This window comes from Bos indicus, chromosome 6 (assembly GCF_029378745.1).
Source record: "Bos indicus isolate NIAB-ARS_2022 breed Sahiwal x Tharparkar chromosome 6, NIAB-ARS_B.indTharparkar_mat_pri_1.0, whole genome shotgun sequence".
Classification (NCBI taxonomy): domain Eukaryota; kingdom Metazoa; phylum Chordata; class Mammalia; order Artiodactyla; family Bovidae; genus Bos; species Bos indicus.
The window spans coordinates 36227776-36246830 of NC_091765.1; the positions used below are offsets into that span (position 1 = coordinate 36227776).

The window sequence follows — 19055 nt, forward strand, 5'->3', positions numbered from 1 at the left end:
AATGCATTCTCCAAATACGCGGGGCATCATACTTTTTGCAACACTGAGGAAACCTCGGATGGTCTCCTTGGTTTCAGATCTCTGCACTTGGCTCTACTGGAACCCGTGTGCTGGAGTCAAGACACAGCCATGGAGTCTGGCGACCTGCGGGTGGAGCGAGGGCCAGAATTCCTGCGGAGCTGCTCTGGGCCCCGGCCCTCTATCTTAATCTCCTTCTGAACTTTCCACCTGCTGCTGGTCTCCTTGCAGCAACACCGCAACCCGCCAGCGGGGGCCCGGATGCCCCCTGGCCCGCAGCAGCCGCCGCCGCAACCCCTTCCCGCGGGACGGAAGGCTGGGCGGGGGCGCGGCGGAGGCGGAGCTCGGCGTCCTGCTGCTGCTGCTGCTGCTGCCGCCGCCGCCGCCGGTGCTGCCGGTGCTTCGGCCGCCGCTCTCTGCGCTCCTGCCGCCCCTTCCTCGGATACTCAGGCAGGGCAACACTGTCCGGCGAGGACAGATGGGCGCAGCCCGGGCCTGACGGACGAGCAGTCGGGGACGTGAACTCCCACCTCCAGTTTGGCTCAGTGCCGGGCGGCGGCGGCTGCAGTCCCGGAGTGTGGGGTGGCCCCCGCGGTCTCCGCCCGGCTCCTGCGCGCCGCCTCTGCTCTTTGCATAGTAATTTCAGTTCCTGCTAGCACCCGGCTCCCTACCGGAACAGGTCTGAAAAGGACCGCCGCTCCCGAGCCCGCTGAGGCATCGGTGTGGCGCCGGGAGCCCCTGCGTGTGATATGCGACGGGAAGCCCTTGCCAAAGCGCAGGCAGCGGCCCCGCCACGCCGGAGACAGCCGGGCAACAGCAGGTAGGTGACCGGCGGCCGCGGGAGGAGACGCCCCCCGCGCCACCTCTGCCCATCTTGCAACCCTGGGAGACCACAGCTTTGCGGTGTGCTCGGTACTGATGGGAGATGGATTCGGTCCCACATTTTGCCAGGTGATCTTTTTGCCTGTTGCTCTCGTTCCCATCCCGTCCTGAGCTCCAGGAGGGGCAGCCTTTCGCGCAGGTGATAAATTTCTCGGCAAGGTCATTGCTCCTTTAGGCTCTGGCTTTGAAGGTAAACCGGCGAAGACGCCTGTTGTTCTTGAGAGAGGGGGATTTGCAATCAGGTCTGCATACTGTGAATATCCAAATAGGGGTGCGTGTGTGTATGTGTGTGTGTGTGTGTGTGGCAATACTACACATTTTTCTCATTTTTCTACACTTACTCCGTTTAAGGTCCGCATACTATTGTTCTATATAATATACATGCTTTTGTATGCGTGTGTATACACACATTACATACATAGTTTTTCTTGAGATAGGCAGAGAGAGAAGGGCAGGCAGAGGTTGATAAAGGGAAATCATTGTAGAGACCTGTTCAATATCTAGAGGTGAACTTTGGAACCACATTAAATCAGGGTAGACTAGAGGCTATAAACAGTTCTTTGGAGATGGATTTTAGAAAAGAAATCACTGAAAAACAGTCAACCAATACACACAAAAGATCCCTACGCCATCCAGGCAGATCCAAAAGATACAGGCAAAATTTCAGACGCAACAATGGGCAGTGAAAGAGTGGGGGGGGGAAGAAGGGGGAAGAATTTAGACACTCGAAAGTGATTTTGGCTGGTAGGAAGGCAGCAAAGTCTGGTCAGGTTTAAAGTGCTTTTTAGAGGGGCCTTGGCTTGGGGTGTAGGTAGTTCAAGGTTAAGATGATGTAAATGTCCTGAGAGTAGCATAGGCAGTGGGGAAAAGGCAATGGTTTGGAGGGAAGGGGAGAAAGGAAGCTCTGAAAGTCATCAAGAAGCAACCACCTTTATTAAGGTATACTCTTCTTCCTGTAAGGCAATACCTTGGATATGCTCTATCTGTTAATAAATATTTTTCACACCACATTTGTTAAAGATCCATTGGATCGTGTTTTCATTTTGTTTTTGCAAAGAATCTGGGTCATGGTGGGACTGGAGGAAACTGAAGTGTTTACAACACCAGCAAGATTTGGAGAGAGTTGATTAAGGCTTTAGCTTCATGAAATATTTACACATCTCTTGCGTGGGCTTTTGTTTGCTCTTGTTGGTAATGCTGCACATTTTACTTTGATAATGCTTTGAGTGTACTTCTTCTGAATGTGCTTATTTTCCAGTTATAAACTCTTCTTTCTTTTCCATTGTGTTCACCACTGGCCTGCCCTGAGTAGCAGCTGTGGGAATAAAGACACAATGAGTCACAGCATAAAGAAGAAAATCTTCTCTGTTGCTATCTGGGAATGGCAGGAGTTTGTATTAGGGAATATTCTTTTCAAATAGGATCGCAAAGAACATCTTTCAAGAGTTTTGCTGCTTTTAGTTTATTGGCAGGGTGGGGGGTTGGTTGTTGATTCATAAACATAAAAAAAGTAGTAATTGCCATGGCAAGCCTAGATGTTATATGACTGGAATTTATTCTGGAAATAGTGCAAAGGAACTTATGAAAATCCATGCAGAATGTGTGTGTGAGACTTCACCTAATCACTAACTAGACTAATGAAAATGATGAGGACAAAATCGCAAGTGCATAGCTTCATGTGGGAAATGGAGATCTGAGGCATGGTCAGAACCCCTAACTGGAGGTCAGGGTGGGTTCCAACCAGCAATTTTGTGTTGTTTTTTTTTTTTTAATTAATTATTTTTTGGAGGCTAATTACTTTACAATATTGTATTGGTTTTGCCATACATTGACATGAATCCACCACGGGTGTACATGAGTTGCCCATCCTGAACCCTCCTCCCACCTCCCTCCCCCTCCCATCCCTCTGGGTCATCCCAGGGCACCAGCCCCGAGCGCCCTGTATCATGCATCAAACCTGGACTGGCAACCCATTTCACATATGATATTATACATGTTTCAATGCCAGTCTCCCAAACCATCCCACCCTCACCCTCTCCCACAGAGTCCAAAAGACTGTTCTAAACTTCTGTGTCTCTTTTGCTGTCTCTCATACAGGGTTATCGTTACCATCTTTCTAAATTCCATATATATGCATTAGTATACTGTATTGGTGTTTTTCTTTCTGGCTTGCTTCACTCTGTATAATAGGCTCCAGCAGTTTTAAAATCTGAGTAATTTTTTAAAATTGCCTCAGTACACTTGCCCAATATACTACTTTATTTGTCCCTTCAAAACACCCTTGTTTGTGCCCTAAATAAAATTGAAAGAATGTATTAGACACAGCTGTCCTTCACTATATGAATTTCCAGTCACAAAATCTGCACCCTTGAGGGAAACACTAAAATCATGGTCATAGAATCATAAAGTCATGAATGACTGGCCTTGGAGGGTCAAGACACACAATTCCAATCCCAGATCACATTCAAGCTTTTTCAGTGGCCATTCTTTATGAGGTCACTTGTTGATTCATTTATGCCTTCTCCATATTTTTATCCTGAATTCAACATGGCCCTAGATTGTAGAATAGAAGTCTCAGCCTATAAATCTCAGGAGGGAGGGAGGAAGAGCACAGGGTGCTATGAAAGTCACATTGTGGGAGAGGAGAGGAGTAAGGACAGTTCCCAGGGATGTGAAGGATGAGGAACTAGCCTGGTAAAGAGGACAAAGAAGGGCATTCCTTGTATAGAGACCAAAATATACAGAGGCCGAAGAAGAACAAGTACTTCTAGGTGGCTGAAAAATTGAGGCGATGAAGATGCAAAGATGGGGATAGAGAAGTGGATCCATCTTCAAACTGAAGTTCAGAAGAGCTGTTAACTCATTTGATCCAAACGAGTTAGGTAAATACATTCATACTGAGGCTCTGTGTTGTTCACATTACCCAAGTTTATCTCTTTTAAATGTCTAGTAACCATATTTACCTGAATTTATAATAGCCTGATTAAAAGGGAGATATGTCATTGAGAAAGTCAGAATTCTCTGTGCCTAAATTTCTTCATCCATGAAATGTCTACCACCTACCGTGCATATTGTGAAAATAAAAGAGAATGAGGGAATGGAGATTTCAGTTTTACAGAAATTCAGGGAATCTTATCTTTTGACCAGCAGTACTCAGGGCAAAAGAATGGAAAATACTGCATACGCCAAGCATTTAATTGTCCCAGATGACTCCACACATTGGACTACGGTAAAATGGATATCATATCATGCATCGTTTTAAAAAGTCTGAAATCTACTGCTTTAAGTGATACAAAGAAGAGATACTTCCAGTTTGCAAGTCACCTAGAGATCTACTACACAAGCATTTACACCATATTCTGAATAGCAATCAGAATATAGGGCTTCCCTTGTAGCTCAGTCAGTAAAGAATCTGCCTGCAATGCAGGAGCCCTGGGTTTGATCCCTGGGTTGGGTAGATCCTCTAGAGAAGGAAATGGCAACCTACTCTGGTATTGTTGCCTGGAGAATCCCATGGACAGAGGAGCCTGGTGGACAACAGTCTGTGGGATTTCAAGAGTCAGACCCAGCTTAGTGACTAAACCACTGAATAGCAAACTTGTCTTGAGAAAGGTAAAAAAACAAAAAATGAGTATCAAGGTGGGGGGAGAAAATAACAGCAGAATTTCTGTTTAGACTAAAATACGACTCGAAAATTGTTATTTATTTTCTTTTTTTTTTTTTTTTCATGATGTGGCTTTGGTCACCTCGCCTTGAGGGCTCCCACGCTGCGGCGCTCCGGGACTGGCAAATAACCCACCTCAGAACTCTGTTATTTATTTTCTATCTAAGGTTTCTTTTCTCAGTCCTACTACTTTAAGAATGCTAGACAGAAAGGCCATAACGTCAGTCACTTAGCTGTTATTTTCTGCCATATTTTTTATTTCTTTTGCAATAATTTACTGGCTAAGCCTTGCTTCAAATGAATTTAATAGTTGAACTACTGAAATTATATGACATACCACAATATAGCATGATTATTTCATTTCTCGGAACACAAATATAGTCTTTGGCACAGAGCAGCAAGGGTGATCAAGTGATTGTCTTACATGGAGCAAACCTTGCTTCTGTTCTCAACAGGCTTCTTTCCTGAGTGCCTTATAGGTGTAGGCTCCCATGCTCGATACTGGCAGCTCTGTGAGGATGAATCAGACCACCTGATACTCAGAATCCCAAAAGGAAGGGATTCTGCCAGAATTTCTTTTACAGTTGCTCTGTGACTTGTCCATCATTTTAATTAAATCTGTAAATATATCTGTATGCATTTTGAGAAATTAACATCTACTGTAGCTAAACAGTTATTTTAAGAAGATAAAATCAGAGAAGAAAGTGCGTTATGTGTATTTCTGAAAACTTTTGGTGGGCTTCTGTTAGCTCTTGCTGTCTTTCCTAAGCAATAAAACAATCTTAGGAATTTGATATCCTCTTGAATAAACCTTTAACCAAAAGAACCATTGCCAGTTAAAAATAGAGCCTCATGTGCTTCAATTAGTTGATTTGGAAGGCAATCAATATGGAAATTCACTTTTTATAAATATGTCTCGGACTTCTCTTTCATCTTTCTCCACTTCAGAATGTTTACATTCGTGATAATCTAACTTTTTTGCATGAGTCAAGTCTGGGTAATAAAAACATGTAGGGGCTGCATTTGAGTTGAAAAGGCATTTGTTAAATTTCATGGAGGAAGACATAAATACATACATATATATACATACTGTTACAATTCAAAGTACTGTCTTGAATGCCAGTGAGAAAAATTTTCACAGCTTTTGATCTGGGCATGTTACAGTTGGCAATACAATAGCAGCTTTCTAATTTTACATGCCTGTAATTAGACTGACAGCTTTATTTTGAAGCTAGCAGCATAACTGAGGGCCTGAATTATTAATTCCAGTCAGTAATAACTCACCCTTAGCTGCTGTGACCTATGGAATCTGAATCTGTAGGTAGGGCTTAGAAATCTATATTCTATAATAGTTAACAAAGGATTTTAATCGCCAGTTGTGGACACTCCTGTTTAGTGTCCAGCCTTTACTTATAAGGAAGAGGAAAGATTACAGATGAGTCCCAGAGAAGTTAATAAATTGTCCGAAACCACTGAGGCCAAACAACCTAGACCTCCGCTTTCTAGTTCACTGATTCTCTGCAAAGGAGAGGAGGAGCAGGACCTGAAGTGAGGGTCTGAGGGGCTCCTGAGTGGTAGGGGGAGGGAAATCCAATTACTCCTGCCTCTTTCTTCCTGGATTGTGAGTCAGTACAGTGATCTCTGTCTCAAGGGTCTAATGAGGCAGAAAAATTTTGAGGATCTACTGTGTGATCTGAGACCAGGCCACTTTCTTGGCCTCACAAATCAGATTCCATTTTAAAATGTTAATTCTTGGGTCCTAAACCTCGTAGATCCCCAAGCTATCCCTAGGAAGATTGCTTTAATCAGTAGTCACAGCCTGTGACACTAGCAGAACCAAGCAAATCCTGAAAAAAACTTAAGACTAGAGAGTGAAAATCTATAAAGTCACAAGCACCTTGAAGGACCTCAGGACTGCTGCTAATTCAGTAATGGAAAGCTGGACAGAGACCTCAGAGCTCCTTAAAAAATCACATTTGCATCTACTAATTTTCTGGAGGGAAAGGAGTTAGAATACCTTTTTTTTTTTAAGCCTGAATTGCATACGGTCTAACAAAGTAAGAGACCTAGTTTAGGGGGTATTCATCAAGATGGTTTATGGGGATAGCTTCTTGATTTTGTTTTTTCAGAATATTGACTTCTAAATAGACTCAAATTAAGCTAACCATATTGTGTCTATGGGAGACTCTTTCTTTATAACATAAAGCTTGGAGTAAATGAAATGCTTGAGGGAGTGAACTGTTCAGCGTATTTTCTGAGTAATAAGAGCATCTTTTTGTTTGAATTCTTGTTGAAATTTTTTCTGAAATCTAATACCCTATGCTTGTATGTCTGCCTTAATAAGGACAATATGGCAAATATTATCAGGATTCAGAATTTTGTATCGCCTCTGGGTTTTTATTCTGAATTATATCTGTGTAGGACAGGGCTGCTGAATATAACATAGGATTTTTGAACTGTTTTTTATTCATTCTGATGTGTGTTTTCTCATGATGTACTTTAAAAACTTTTGTTGTTGTTCAAAAATGCAAAAGATATTTGATTCATTGTGGGTGTTACTTTGTTGGACTTTGATCTTTGCTTTTGCCGTTACATCATTTTGGAACGCTTACTTCATCTGAAATTAGTTTCTCAATCCCCTCAAAACATGGTTTAAAGCTCATTTAATTCAGCAAACTCTCCATGCTTCTTTAGACCTGTTTCTAAGTACTATTTTATACATGAATTTGTAATTTATCCTTACTTGTGTTATTCTCTAAGCATGCCTTACTTTGAATCCTATAAATGATTTCTCCTTGAAATAGGCAAGCAAAAAATGAAGTGACTAGAATTTTTATGCTAATGAGATTTTTAAATCAGAGCTAAGGTTAATAAATCGATGTACATTTCCCCCTGCATCCTTGAATGAGTAAAAATTGCTTATGACAGATGGGTGTAGAGGACTGGCCTTGTTTTCGTGTTGAACAAGTTCTGAAATCAGTCTGAGAACAGAAAGAAATCTGTCAGTGTCAGGGTCAGGGGCTAAGCTCCGACTGAGTGAAAATGCCTCTGCCTTTCCTTTCACTTGGGGGGTGATTTCTTGTCTGCATATGTAGATTCACAGAGCAGGAGAGTCCTTTGTCATTAGCATCTGAGGGGCCTGGTGTGCTTCACTTAAACCTCTCAGACAGGTTTGAGGATGTATGTGTGTGCTAAGTTACTTCAGTCGGATTCTTTAGCGCTGAGCCACCCAGGAAGCCTGAGAATGTAAGTACTAGATCAGAAATTGAAAACTGGCCAACAGGAAGATCATGTTCTATCTGATCTGCAGGTATTTCTTTTTAATTAAGCCAATATTTAAAAATAAGAAGATCTATTATAAAAATGAAACACCAACCCACACTCTCTAAGCCAGAGTTGACTACAGTATGTGCCTTTATTACACCTCAGACTATATTACACTTCAGTCTTTATTACACTTCAGACCCCACTGCTCCCTATTGTCTCCCTGACACTGAAACTGCGTATAATCCCTTGTACTCAACAGCTTCGCTTAATTGTGCGAGCTATAGGTACTGGGTTCTCAAAGCCTGAACTAGATGTTTTCTGAGTACCACTGAGCTCTCCAGTGCTCTGAGTGTGTTCATGAAATTGATGGGCCTCTACAGAGTAGAGAGATTATTGTGCAGTGTGTAGTTAATTCCTATACACTCTCATGAGAATCTAAACAGTTCTCATCATCAAAATATGTAAATTCTGTGAAAGGGTAATGAATGCAAACTGAGTTGACCTGGTCTGTTAAGAACAGACTAGTGGAAATTTTTGTTTGCTTGCATGCTTTTTATGGTACCACATTGGAAAATATAAAACAAAGAAGCAAAAAGTTTGATCAGTTATCAGTTTTACATTGGGTTGCTTTATGTATTGAAGTACAGTTGAATTATAATATTGTGTTAGTTTAAGGTATACAGTAAAGTGATTTAGTTATGTGTGTGTGTGTGTATTCCTTTTCAGATTCTTTTTCCTTCTGGGTTATTACAAAATATTCAGTATAATTCCCTGTACTCTATGGTAGGTCCTTGTTGGTTAGCTTCATATATTTTTAATGCACCATATCTTTGTTTTATTCACAACTCTTTCTGTAGACTCTACACATGTGTAGCCTCCTGAAAGCGCAAAGCATATCTCAAGCTTTCAGTGGATGGTGTTTGGTAGACTGGGCAGTTGAGAGTAAACTGTCAGGGGTGGTATTGACTTGTGTCCCAGTTTGTGACTGTGTCTGTGCAACTGAGGAAGGGTCATCTAATGACGGTCGCTGGTAACGATTCCAACCCGTGGCCACAGCGGCCCGAATCCCTGTGCAGTCTGACCACTACACTGTGTGGAACTGCTCTGTTAATATGGCTGAAAATGAAGTGACCCTGTCAGTGTTGATTTATTCATGCTGCAAATAAAAGCAAATGCCCTTTGGAGACAACAGGCAGAAAACGCAGGCAGAGCCCTGAAGTAGACAAAGCTCTTCCCAGCTCTCTGAAATCTCTGCTACTTTCTCAACTTCAGCTGCCACTCTCCTTCCTCGTGCATACTTCATGCCTGCCACCCCCACATCGTGCCTCCCACTTTACTTCTAAAAACATCCTCGCACCTAATTATTAATCCCAAAGTGTCGGTGCTTCGGCAGCTTCACTCCAAGAAGACAATGCTGAGAATAGTATCAATGGAGGCCAACAGAGGACACGGTGCCACATCAACTGTATGCTTCCTTGGGACAAGAGTGCATTTCCTTCTAGAATATTGTCTGTCTTTAAGTAATAGGCATCATATCCCCTGAAGTATATTGATAATATATATAAAACCAGAGGTGTCCAGTGACTTAAATTGGCTTACACTAAAACTTTTATGTTCTCTTATGAAACTATCCTCCTTTTCCCCTGGTGGTTATTTTGACGTTTAAAATTGCAGCGATGGGCTTTTAAAGATCATCCCTCTGGGGTTTGTGGCTTTTGAGTGCTGGGTCCAGGTCTCAGGAGGGATGATAAAAGTTAGTAATCTGAATTGGACTGGGTTGAGGGTACATCAGCACTTCCGTTTGGTAAATCAAATAAAAACATTCCTCAAACTGGAAATAGGAATTGAGTTAGGAGCTGAAGTACAGAATGTGAGAAGGGATTGGCAGAAGGCCCTGATTTAAGGAAGACGGATGTTTGGTTCATTTGGTAAGTTGGATATTGAGTACTTCATAAGTAAGACCCTATGCTATGTGCTAGGGATTCATAATTGGATAAAACGTAGTCTGAATTCTCAAATAATTCCCAGACTACTTGATTAGATAAATTTATTGATCAATGTGGCTCAGCAAAGTGACAGTGAGCTCTTTTCCTGTCAGGATCTCCAGGAATTCCCCTAGTCGCCTAACAACCAGGCTCCTTTCTCAGTCCCAACCACACACACCCCCGTGCCTCCCTCTTCCTTACTTAGGCCCTAGTGATTCAGATCACTTTCCATCCATCTTCACAGCTTCACTACCTGTTCATCACACCTGGGTTCCTTTTTTCCCCAGCCAGGCCAGCATGGAAACTGGAAGTCTTTCCCCCCCACTATACTTCCTTCATGAATTTGAAAATAAAAATGTAGACACATGTATTTTCAACTTTATCCTGCTAAAAACAACTAAGAAACAGAAGATCACAAGAGTGACCAAGATGGGGTAGAGAGAAGATCAAGAAATCTTCTGAGTTTCTGCTGGTGGCTAGTCTGAATACTGTAGGGAGTTTCTTCCCCATGAGTATATAAGAAACTCTGTGTAACTCCATCCCCTTCTCTTTTCTCTATTCAGGAAAATATCTACAAATGCAAGTGAGGTGAATAAGAGTAACATTATTATAGAAGTGACTTTATTATCGAGATCAGCATGGTTGACATTAGAAAGAACCGCTTTAATTATTCTTTTAAGAAATCATTTACTGTCATTGATACTTTATCTTTGCTCATAAACTGTTTGTGATACACTAGTGAATTATTAGATGGTTTAAAGGTCATGGTTTTAGAGTATTGCTTAGATTCTCAGGGTTCACATCCACCCTGGGGGGATGACTTTGAGTTAGATCATTACTGGGTCGTGTACCCACTTCAGGGCACTGAAAATACCTGGCTATTTTCATAGTTGCCTGGCAAAATGCCTCATACCCTCATGCTGTCTTTTGTTTCTAAGGTGGTGCTCATCACTTTCCCCTGTTTTTCCTCCTCGGAGTTAGGACCCTGGAAGTTCCAATGGTAATCCACGTCTCTGCAAAGCCCTGGTGAATGAGCCCATCTCTGTGTGCTTGCCCCTACTTACAGAACTTCCTAGCCTTGTTGCCTAGAAGGCAGTAGTGCAGGGAGAAGGGGGACGGTACCTGGATTACAGAACTAATGATGATGAGTGGAGAGAACAAAAGGCCAGCCGGACACAAGAGAGAAGAGGAATTTAAGTGGGATAAATAAGAGCAAGAGACCAAAGGACCCACTCTGGCCACTTTGTCATCTTGGTTCCGGCGCATGAGAGAATGGACTACATTTCTTTTTATCTATTTGCTTTCCACTGTAAGGAAACTAAACATGAGCAGATTATACTGTGCTTAGTCTCTCAGTTGTGTCCTACTCTTCACATCCCCATGGACTGTAGCCTGCCAGACTCATCTGTCTATGGGGATTCTCCAGGCAAGAATACTGGAGTGAGTTACCATGCCCTCCTCCAGGGAATTGTCCCAACCCAGGGATCGAACCCAAAACTCCCACGTGGCAGGTGGATTCTTTACTGTCTGAGCCACCAGGGAAGTTTATAGGTTGGTATAATTAATGACCTCCAGCTCTTTCAAAACTTCATTCTTTAGGCTCGTCTGCCAATAACATCTGCTAAACTCATTTCTCATTTAAACAAATCTATGAGGTTTGGACTTTCCTGGTGGGTCAGTGGTAAAGAATCCACCTGCCCTTGCAGGAGATATGAGTTCAATCCTCGGGTCAGGAATCCTCTGTAGAAGGAAATGCCAACCATTCCAGTATTCTTGCCTGGGAAATCCCACAGACAAAGAGCCTGGCAGGTTACAGTTCATGGGTTCGGAAAGAGCTGGACATGACTGGGCGACTACACAACAACATAGGTTTGTATAATACTATTATCTCCCCCATTTTGGAGAGGAGGAAACAGATTAAAAAACATCCCCAAAGTCCCTCAGATACTAAGTGATGGAGCTGAGAATCCAGAGTTGTCTAACTTTAAAGGCTACACCCTTTACCACTATGCTATATACCTTGCAATATTTTACTATGAACGTTATTAATACTGTGGGTCAAAATATTAGGAATGGACAGGATCTTACAGTCTGCTTTTTCCTATCTCAGATTTCATTCTGTGTTATTTAAAAAGAAAATGTGAAAGCTTCTAGATCAGTGATAAGTCATTCTTTTAGCAAACAGGGTGAGCTCAAGGACAAACATTTTAAGTTAAAACTTCATAAGTCATAGTATAGGCAGAAAAATTGCAGAACAAAATGTCTTATCAGAATATCCAGGTGACACATATGTCGTACAAACAACGTCTTTGTTTCTTGAAAGAAAAACCAAATATATTCTACGCAGTCACAGGTTTACACATGTGCGCATACACACATATAACAAGAAAGAAAACCGGGCAAGTCTGTGTTTAGCTTCACCTCTGGACTTTGGACCTAGAAACTATTTATAGAACTAGTGTTTCCGTGATTGAGGTTTTAATCACAGACAGTCATTTACTTATGAAAGTGAGCAATTCCTTATTATAGCTTGCCGCTAAGTGTTCTAGTTGCAGACTGAAAGATGAACAAAAGGTAATCTATGCACAGGAGGCCCATTTGAGACAAATTTCTTCTTAAAACTCTATTTCTAATAAACTAATGGTACGTGACAGGAGGATGAGTATACATAGATTTGTCTGTTTTGAACATGAAAATTCACTCATTGGTTTAAAGTCATGATTGCTGCTTTAATTTTTTTAATATTAATAATAAGCAATTGATTTTTTTTCTAGTTAAAAATAAAAACAAAACAGAAGTCCCCTGCAGGCATTAGGCTTATTGCTGGACACTTAGCTTCAATCTGGAATGTCTTTACCACTTGGTGTTGTTTCAAAACCCAAAGTCTTTGTTCCAGAGTGTGGCACAGTAGAATGCACTGCTTTCCAAAGTGCGAGAGGTTTCTACCAGCGACCTGTGAGATGAGCTTAGGTAGTATACATATTTACTTTGTATTGAATAGTTACAAATTTATCTTGAAAGAAAAAAGAGTAAATTGTAAAGTATATAATTTTAAATATGCTATATGAAAAATATATCACTGATACAACAAATCTGTGACTTTACAGGTACCATTTCCTAAGGCTGGGCTAGTATTTTTAACTAGTGCACCAGTTACATTCAATTGAATGAAAAATATTAAGTAAAAAATCATTTAGATAAGAGGGCTTCCCTGGTAGCTCAGTTGGTAAAGAATCCACCTGCAATGCAGAAGACCCTGGTTTGATTCCTGGGTTGGGAAGATGTGCTGTAGAAGGGATAGGCTACCTATTCCAGTTTTCTTGGGCTTCCCTTGTGGCTCAGCTGGTAAAGAATCTGCCTGCGGTGTGGGAGACCCGGGTTCGATCCCTGAGTTGGGAAGATCCCCTGGAGAACAGAAAGGCTACCCACTCCAGTATTCTGGCCTGAAGAATTCCATGGGGTCACAAAGAAAACTATTAAGTAAAATATTTTGTAAATGAAAATATTAAGTGAAAAATCATTTAGATAAGAAGTACATAAACCAGAAATCATGAGAGAGGTACACAAATGTTGCAATCTGTGCAGGTGGTATATGAAACCATTGCCCTACGCAGTGCCCTAGGGCAAATGTCATTGCCCTAGGCATCTCAGATTCTCTCTAGGAATGAGAAGGCTGGTCCAGAAATCCCTAAGATCAACTCTAGCTCTAAAGCCCAATTATTTTTAACAGGCTTGCATTTTTTTCTTTATCCTTGGGCCCATTTACTGAATTTTAAGTCTTTCAGCCTTTTCCAGATCTTAAAGACACCCTTCTTAACTGCCCCCCTCCTCTGTCAGCACCAAGCACTCATGCATTCATTCATTTATGCCGGGTACTCCTAAAACAAATATTCTATGGAGAACGTACATCCTAGGTAATGTGGGCAAACAAGAAAGCTGCGCAATTCTATACCCTTGACTTCATTCTTAAATGAGTATACATGTCTGTGGTTCCCACTAAAGTTAAAACCCTCAGAAACGCTGGACTTACGTCATAATCTTTTCTTTGTACTTCCTGAATGACTAAGAGATCCTCAATGGAAAGTCCCTTCATTGATAAAAGCACATTATCAAGGCTCATATTACAAATTTAAAACATGTGCTGTATAAATCCTGAGTAGGATTATATATGAGAATAGACAAAAAGGACTTTCTATATTTCATAGCTAGAACGGTCTAATGCTTGGGCCATTTTGAACACGAAGGGAAAAATACAGTACTCTGTCTGTAAAGGGTAATACAGTTGGTTGTCTAGACATTTTTACAGGTCTGAGTGAAATGAGGAATTTTAACACATCAGGTGTTTTTTAATTCAGTGACACTGAGGGAGGAATTGAGTTTCAGCAGTGTTTACTGTTTTTCTGTATAATTTACCTGCAAACACATGATACTTAGTCGCTTATCGTGTCTGACTCTGCGACCCCATGGACTGTAACCCTCCATGCTGCTCTGTCCATGGAATTTTCCAGGCAAGAATACTGGAGTGGGTTGCCACTTCTACTCTAGGGGCTCTTTTCAACCCAGGGATTGAACCTGCGTCTCCTGCATTGGTGGGCGGATTCTTCACCACTGAGCCACCTGGGAAGCCCAAACACATAGTTATGGTGTAACTATTATTATCACTAGTTTTCTTTGGGAATTTGTCCTTGAGAAACGTTTGAGAAAGTATTGTAAAGCACCTGAGTGTGGTGAGTAGAAATTGTCACAAACATCTGTGTGATGTCAGTAGAGTTCTTTTATGCTTGCCAGCAATTCATAAGATTTTCCTGTACTGGTAAAAAGGATATAGCTGTGGTTTCCTGCTGGGGTTTCTATATAATAGTGAGAAAAGCATCAGAGGATCAGTTCGTTGTGGTCGTTCATGCACTGCTGTTCTTTTCTTTTTTGCAAAAAAACAGGAAGTTGAAGTTTACTCAGTTCAATTATGTTTAATAAGGACTTATCCATGTCCTCCTGTAAAAGAGGATATAAAGATGAAAAATGCCTTTAAAGACCATAAACTCTTAATATTAAGAAAAAGTAAAGAGGTTGATGTACATACATTGTGATTAAAAACTGTGAAATTGTTCTCAAAAGTTTAACGTTTATGTTTTATCTTAGCATATATAAGATTCCAAGTGTCACACTGAAACATATTTTGAAGAAACAGCTAGTTAAACAGGTGATTTTTAATGCTAGTAATTACACCAAAGTTCAAATTATAATAGTTTCTTAGTTCTGTATTCTCTAGTGATAGCCCAAAATCTTGATTTCCTAGCCCAGTAATTTTGAGGGGAATTGGGCAGAAGAGCATAGTCCAAGTCCTTTTCTCAAAGACAAAGTAAAATGATGTACTTAGATTTAATAAATCAGTATGATTACACTTAACACTATTATACATTTAAAAAGAAAGAAAGCCATGCACAAAAAGAACATTTGTAACCAAGTATATATTCTGAATGGGGCTTTCCAGGTGGCTCAGTGGTAAAGAATCCGCCTTCCAATGCAGGAGAGGCAGGAAATGTGGGTTTGATCCCTGGGTTGGGAAGATCGCCTGGAGGAGGGCATGGCAACCCACTGCAGTATTCTTGCCTGGAGAATCCCATGGACAGAGAAGCCTGGTGGGCTACAGTCCATGGGGTCACAAACAGTCAGACACGACTGAGCGACTGAGTGTGCATACACATATATTCTGAATAAAAATGATTTAATGGAAACTGTATCAGTTAGGAAAGCAGTACTGTATGGTACTGAGCACACCGAAGAATTGATGCTTTTGAACTGTTGTGTTGGAAAAGACTCGAGAGTCCCTTGGACTGCAAGGAGATCCAGCCAATCTATCCGAAAGGAAATCAGTCCTGGGTGTTCATTGGAAGCACTGATGCTGAAGCTGAAACTCCAATACTTTGGCTCCCTGATGCAAAAAACTGACTCATTCGAAAAAGACCCTGATGCTGGACAAGATTGAAGGCAGGAGGAGAAGGGGATGACAGAGGATGAGATGGTTGGATGGCATCACCGACTCAATGGACATGAGTTTGAGTAAACTCCAGGAGTTGGTGATGGACAGGGAGGCCTGGCGTGCTGCAGTCCCTGGGATCGCAGAGAGTCGGACCTGAGTGAGCAACTGAACTGACTCACCACTATGGTGATATGGAATAATGGGTTTATTATAAATTTTAGACCTTGCACAATTGTGGGAGCTTATAGAAAAGTTTATGAAAAGTAGTTGCTTTTACATCTGGTATTGGGTCTGAAGTCATCATAGGTTAACAGAGCTGGTGTGTGTTGTGTGTGTGTTAGTCAGTCATGTCTGACTGTTTGTGACCCTGTGGATTGTAGCCCGCCAGGCTCCTCTGTCCACAGAATTCTCCAGGCAAGAATACTGGAGTGGGTAGCCATTTCCTTCTCCAGGGGATATTCCTGATCCAGGGATGGAATCCGTGTCTCCTGAATTGCAGGCAGATGCTTTGCCATCTGAGCTACTAGGGAAGCCCTAACAGAGCTGGTAGTGGGAAGAAAAGCTGGATGTTAAGTGAGGATGGGCAAAGGCACACTGGAAGCTATGTCGGACAACTGTCCCATCCAGTCCCAGTGATCTGGGAGAACTGTAGAAGGAGCTGGCACTCTGCATTGCAAAGCTGTTTGTGCGCCTGGCCCAGAAGGTGAAGATGGGGATCTGTGTGCTCAGTCATGTCCAATTCTTTGTGACCCCATGGACTGTAGTCTGCCAGGCTCCTCTACCCATGGGATTTTCCAGGCAAGAATACTGGAGCGGGTTGCCGTTCTTCTTCATGGGATGTGGATTTGGTGGGAGGCAAAGAACCACAACCTGGCTGCTACTTGACTTCACCAAGGTGAGCTGGAAGATCTGTGCCAGCACCTGTTGCACCACATGGCCCTTCTGAGAGTTGTAACACTACTGCTTCACTTCTGCCTTCCAGAGCTCACCTAGATTTTCCTTGTAGCCAAGTGTAATGAAGAAACATTTAGAGAAGACAATTCTGGAAATGGGTTTCCATCTAAACTAAATTGGCAACTGGTACAAAACCATCACGGAAACTAGTCAATAAATAGAAAGAGAAATGTCTACGGTCAGACAGCCCCTTGTTTTTGAGTTCTGTGAGAATCCTTTAAACTGAAGGACTCAGGTTCCAGTCTGCTCATGGATTATGTTTAAGATGTTTTCTTCTATTTATACAAATTTTCTTCTGTGTGCAACTATGAGTTGTTGGTTTACTTACACTCAAAGACTAAAGCTTCAAAAGTAGTATCTATTAAAAAAAAAAAGTTCCTGGGTTCATGTCATTTAAGCCACTGAGCTCATCACTTCAAAATATATATCATCTTGCAATACAGGAGTTAATGAGATTAACTCAGCACATGGCTGAATGATGTAATGATGAACATATTTTCTGCCACAATAGATTCCAAACTCCATTTTTAGATTTCCGTAGGTGCTGCAGAAGGTTCATATAATATAATGTTACAGAAAAGAAAAGGTTCATTTAGAGATAAGCTGCCTTCTCCACCTCTTTGCAACCCCATGGACTGTAGCCCACCTGGCTCTTCTGTCATGGGATTCTCCAGGCAAGAATACTGGAGTGGGTTGCCATTCCCTTCTCCAGGGGATCTTCCCGACCCAGGGATCAAACCTGGGTCTCCTGCATTGCAGGCAGATTACCATCTGAATCACCAGGGAAGCCCAATGCAGCATGTGTAATTTGCCTATTGCTGCAAATCTCTGCACTTGGGTTAGGGTGACAGTGCGCTGGCACCCCACTCCAGCACTCTTGCCTGGAAAATCCCATGGACGGAGGAGCCTGGTGGGCTGCAGTCCATGGAGTCGCTAAGAGTCGGACACGACTGAGCGACTTCACTTTCACTTTTCACTTTCATGCATTGGAGAAGGAAATGGCAACCCACTCCAGTGTTCTTGCCTGGAGAATCCCAGGGATGGGGGAGCCTGGTGGGCTGCCGTCTATGGGGTCGCACAGGGTCGGACACGACTGAAGCGACTTAGCAGCAGCAGCGCTATACATACAAAGGTGGCTAAGATTTACTCCGTGTGCGTGCTCAGTCACTTCAGTCACATCTGACTCTTTGAGACCCTGTGAACTGTAGCATGCCAGGCTCCTCTGTCCATGAGAGTCTCCAGGCAAGAATACTAGAGTGAGTTGCCATGCCCTCCTCCAGAGGATCTTCACAACCTGGGGGTCAAACCTACGTCTCCTGCATCTTCTGCATTGCAGGCAGATTCTTTACTGCTGAGCCACTGGGGAAGCCCAAGATTTACTTCTTACCAAGAATAAATCTGTAATCTAGTGGGAGAGATAATACAGAGATTCAAGTGAGGGAGAGGAGCAAGTGTTTAATGTGGGCCTAATATGGAAATAGAAATATTCTGGTTCTAAAAAGATGAAGTGTTAAAATACTGTCCCACACTATGCATCTAGAATGACAAGGACAAAACAAAAACTTGACAATACCAAGTGTTGGCAAAGATGTGGTATAACTGGAACTCTCACATGTCACCAATAGGAATACAAAATGGTACAGGGACTATGGAACGTATTTTGGCGGTTGCTTATAGAGTTAAACATTCGGTTACCCCATGATCTGGCACCTCCACTCCTATTAACTTAAGTGAAATTAAAACCTACAGTAACCCAAAGATCTATTTCTAGTGGCTTTATTCATAATTGCCATAACAAGACATACTGAAAATATAGCTCAACTAGAGAATGTATAACCAATCAGTGGCACACTTGTGCAATGGAATACTATCCAGCAGTGAAAAGGAAGAAATTATCGATACAACCAACAGCACAGATGAATTTCAAATATATTATGCCAAATAAAGAAGGCAGTCTGAAATAGCTCTGTACTTTTACTGTTACATGACAATCTGGAAAAAGCAAAGTCAGAAGTGGAAAACAAATGAGTGGTTAAGAGTGGGGGAGAATTTGACTCCAAATGAATGGTCAACAGTCAAGGACTTTCTTTGGGGAATGACAGGATAGTTTTGTATCTTGACTGTGGTGGTGGTTATACAGCATTTATCAAAACACATAGAATTGTACCCCCCAAAAGTAAATATTACTGTACATATTTTTTTTAATTCTTAAAAAAAATAAATTCAGCTTTGAATCATGGTCCATAGTTTAGCATCCTCTTTGTTCTGAGATCAGAAAATCAGGCCATATGGAGAAGATGCTAAT

The 19055-nt window shown here is 41.9% G+C and overlaps 1 protein-coding gene across 2 annotated transcripts in view; it reads left to right on the forward strand.

Annotated features, from left to right (window-relative positions):
• Positions 1–414: 414 nt before the first annotated feature.
• Positions 415–19055, forward strand: part of GPRIN3 (GPRIN family member 3) — a 77290-nt gene continuing 58649 nt past the window's right edge. Inside the window, exon 1 of one of the 2 annotated variants that reach the window (XM_070791187.1) lies at positions 415–969. The gene's annotated coding sequence lies outside the window, so the exon portion shown is untranslated. The remainder of the gene's footprint in view (positions 970–19055) is intronic. The other variant, XM_070791186.1, reaches the window with a different exon arrangement.